Below are 4,312 nucleotides of genomic sequence, written 5' to 3' on the forward strand. Positions count from 1 at the left end.
CCCAAACTCAAAGTACGGTACAAAGTAACACAGAGGGGGCGGCCCCTCCGGCCAGCCTTAGCATCAGGCCGTCAACAGGCTGCAATAAAGCAGAGCTGCTCAGAGCCGGCCCGCGAGCGGTGATCCATCGGCCCCCAGAGGAACGGCGCTGTACGAGGCGCTATAGGGAGGGGAGATGGAAGAGGAGAGGAGGGAGGGGGGGGGGGGGAGAGAGAGGGAGAGGAGGGGGGAGGGAAATATTGGGAGGAGGAGGAGGAAGGAGTGGAGGGTGGACTGGACAGAAGAGGAGAGGAGGTGGTGGGAAAGAGGGGGAACAGGAGGGAGGGAAAGATTGGGAGAAGCAGGAGAAGGAGTGGAGGGAGGGAGGGAGGGAGGGAGGTTCGCAGGGCCCTGCTTCCAGCTCTCTGTGAAATCTTGGGTCAGCTCCCTCCGGCTGACTCAGGGGGTATTCTTTCGTGCACGGCGTGGGGGGTTCTGGGGGGGGGGGGGGGGGGGGGTGACGTCACCCTCACCCATCGCACTTTATTGGAGTGGACAGATCCACGTTGTGTTGCCACCGGGGGCAGGGGCCGAGGAGACAGCTATTTTAAGTGTGGAGGTATGATGACTGGAGGGATATCTAGGCTTAAAGGGTCATGTGAACTTATCTGTACTGGATAAACCAGGGGTGTACGAGGTTACAGGGGGCGGGTCATGGTTGGTCACATGATCTTTACTTTCCACCCCCCCCATTCCAGGGCATGACCCACAGACAGTAAGTAGAACCCAAGGATGAAAAATGACCTACATTTTCTCCTTGCGGCGTTCAGTTGAGCAGAAAAATAGTGCCAGTGTTTGGTTTACATATATATAAAATGATATATATATATATAGTTTTAAATATATATTAAACAAATGTATGAATGTGTGAGCGCATTCTTTTCACACGGGCATGTATCACATTGCAGCCATAACAGCGACAGGTAGAAGTTAAACGTAACATCTGGTGAGGAAACTGTAACCTGAACAGTGGACTGATTGTAGCTTTTCCATTTTTTATATTATTATTGTTCTGGATAATTGGAAATTAATTTGATACACACTGGCTATTATCAATCAATAATAGGCTGGCGATGAAAGCCAGGGGTGTGGTGCAGTGTACTTTGGTACAAGTACACATGACAGTGTGATGTAAACTAATTGGAACAACCATGAGATTTTTTTCGGGTCGAGAAATTCCAATGTTATTTTACATTATGAACTTGTGCCAAATAAAATAGATTGCATTTTAATGAATTGTTGGTATAACCTTTATTCTTAAACTTCGGCTCTTGTTTTTCCCTCGTTTAATTGTTATCATAAGTTGGGAAAGAAGCACGATTCCTGATTTCCGTTTTCCGATCTTTAAACATTATTATAAATCGTACATTCTTAGAAAATATGTTGAAATTACTTAGACGGCCTCTTCAGTGATCTGCACAACATTGCACTATATCGTGTTCAATAGAGACCTATAAAATATATTTTTACCAAGTGTTGAAGGAAGGCCGTATTTGCAGAGCACAGAGCTCTTATCAAGGTACTAACAACTTTGCCAAACCTATAATCAAGCACACACATACACACACACACACACACACACACACACACACACACACACACACCAGTCTTGACGGCAACGCAGATGATGTAATTGAAGAGTAGCTACGACGACACTCCTCCTGTTTGAAATAGCCTCGGCGCGCGCTGCGTCCGAATTAGCACGGAGCCCATAAATTGTCCTGCACCATATCATCAATTGTCAGGGCGAGTAAGTGGCCAGCAAACATGTGGGTATAAATACACACAGTGACATGATTTATTGTCTGGCTCCGGTGCTGACGTTGTTATTTTCCCTCCAAGTCCCTGATTGCCGCTGCGTCCTGAAGGCTATTTGGGTTGGGAGATGTTTGACTCGACAATTAGGGCGTTTGTGTTCACTGCAAGGACCACCAGCTGCTGCTGATGTTTCCCTCGCCAAGACGAAAGAAGAGGAGGATGAGGAGGAGGTGGGAACCCCCCCCTCCACCTCCACCTCCACCCGGACCCTGTGTGTGTGCGTGTGCGTGTGCGCGTGTGTGTGTGTGTGTGTGTGTGTGTGTGTGTGTGCGCGCGCAGTGGGGAGGCCACGGTGGAGAGCCACTACTGAAGATGCACCACTGAGGAGTGATGTGAGGTATGGTGATCACAGGGAAGACCGCCGGCCATTTTGGAGTCGGGAGTGGGTTTGAAGGGGCCTGGGCTGAAGGGCGGGGTGTGGGGATTCATTTTTTTGGTGGCTAACCAAAACTATTCCCTAGAGAGGGAGAGAGATGCCAAAGATAACTGCTGAGGAGACCAGCCTTTTTATTCTTCTTCTTCTTCTGGTTTTCTTGTGGGGGAATAAGAGGGGGGTGTGGGGGGGGGTCTGTTGGCCGGACGAGTGGAAAATCACTGACTGGTTGTTGTGGAGTGGAAGGGCGATCAGTCATTCTGTCGTGGTTTGTAGACAAGAGTTGGACTCACTGGGGACCTGCCTCAACAAACTGAAGCCAGTTTGGTGAATCAACGAGGGAAAATAAATATGTGCACATGTTCACATGCGGCGCTAGTAAACAGAAAGAAGAAGCAATGTGGCCGTTTCCACGCAACCCAGAGCGGTGCAGCATCGGCTGTGTACTGACATGCAAGTGGAAGGGGAAAAGACAATGAGGAAATACCCCCGGGGCAAGGCACACCCCGAGTCACCAACGGAGTTGCTTTTCAGCAAATCCAAGAACTGCCTGACTTCAGTCTTGCTCGAATGTGTGTGGATGTGTAAAAGTGAAAGAAAGTACACATCACATAAATAATGAATACACATGGCTCCCTGAAGCAGAACAGTGTTGAACTTTAAGGAACTCTTAAATTTTAGTGCCACCCCAGAGGGAGGAGGCCTACCGTTTTGACTTGGAAGTACAGGCCCAGGACCAGCAGGAAGTGGATGACCAGGTAGAGGCGTGTAGCCAGGATAACTGACGATCAAGAGGCAGCTCCTTCCCGGTCAGCTGTAAACACACACACGGCAACACACACACATTAAACACAAATGGGTTACACAGATAGCATACACAGCCAACATAACAGTTTTACAGTTTTTACGTTGGCCCACACACACACACACACACACACACACACACACACACACACACACACACACACACACACACACACACACACACACACACACACACACACACACACACACACACACTAAAAATAAGAATACACTTAATTGAAAGTATTTTTTTCTTTGCTCAGAATGAGCAAATTCATCCATTGAATAAATGTTTGCCCGTTGTTTTTTATTTGTGCAAAATAAACAAATGTGTAAAATGAAGGGGGTTCCTAAATTGTTACAAGGAAAATCATTTGACAGGTCAGTTAAAAAGCAGAATGCTAAACGGCTCCCCCGCGTCATAACAAATGTCCTCTTCACGGTACCCCAGCAAGACTCCCTGCGCTCTGTCTACACGTCCTCCGTCTTTAAATACATTCAAATGAAGTTCTTCAGGGCAATGGATCTCCCTCCCGCTTCAAGAAACGCAAATAAACAAAGCTGCGCTGGCGGTAACCGTGGCGATGGAGGCCGAAGCCATGCGTTCCTAGCTCCTGCCATTACGGGCTCAACACACACTGTAGATCTCCTGTGTGCGTCACACGGACACAATTATATTTAAACAACTATGGAAGCGAGAGTGAAAAATAATAAATACTATTTTAAAGAAACAAAATGTGTGAAAAAGTGCTTCTCCACATTTTGGGCAAAAAAAGTACATAAATGATGATGAAGTTAATAATGTGTGAAATCATATTAGGGTGGGGGGAGGGGGAAATTATCCCTTTATTTTACGGAGCGTGAAGAAAAGAGCCAATCATGCAACCTCGATTTCTACCTTTCTATTTTTTTTTCCAGGAGGGAGTAATATTAGGAGGAGGGGGGGGGAGTGGGGGTGGATGAGGTGGGTCTGGGGGGGGGGGCGGTGTGGCGGTGGTCCTTTCTGGATCGCAGCGGGGGGGAGGTGGTGCGGGTGGAGGGAGCGGGGAAACAGACCTGGTGCTGGCTGACCCGCAGCACCGGAGCTCTGCTCAGTCTCACTGAGCTCCAACACATTCTGCCTCTCTCTCTCTCTCTCTCTCTCTCTCTCTCTCTCTCTCTCTCTCTCTCTCTCTCTCTCTCTCTCTCTCTCTCTCTCTCTCTCTCTCTCTCTCTCTCTCTCTCTCTCTCTCTCTCTCTCTCTCTCTCTCTCTCTCTCTCTCTCTCTCTCTCTCTCTC

At 48.3% G+C, this 4,312-nt stretch overlaps 1 pseudogene across 1 annotated transcript in view; it reads right to left on the reverse strand.

The window, feature by feature from the left end:
* LOC311375780 (alkylglycerol monooxygenase-like) overlaps positions 1-4,150 on the reverse strand; it is a 10,063-nt pseudogene extending 5,913 nt beyond the window's left edge. Inside the window, exons 1-2 of the transcript in view lie at positions 4,091-4,150; positions 2,938-3,044 (exon numbers count right to left, since the gene is read on the reverse strand). The product of the transcript in view is annotated as an alkylglycerol monooxygenase-like (transcript). The remainder of the gene's footprint in view (positions 1-2,937; positions 3,045-4,090) is intronic.
* Between the last annotated feature and the right edge of the window lie 162 nt (positions 4,151-4,312).

The sequence above is a fragment of the Micromesistius poutassou genome, assembly GCF_964030765.1.
Source record: "Micromesistius poutassou genome assembly, contig: SCAFFOLD_1384, whole genome shotgun sequence".
Lineage (NCBI taxonomy): Eukaryota > Metazoa > Chordata > Actinopteri > Gadiformes > Gadidae > Micromesistius > Micromesistius poutassou.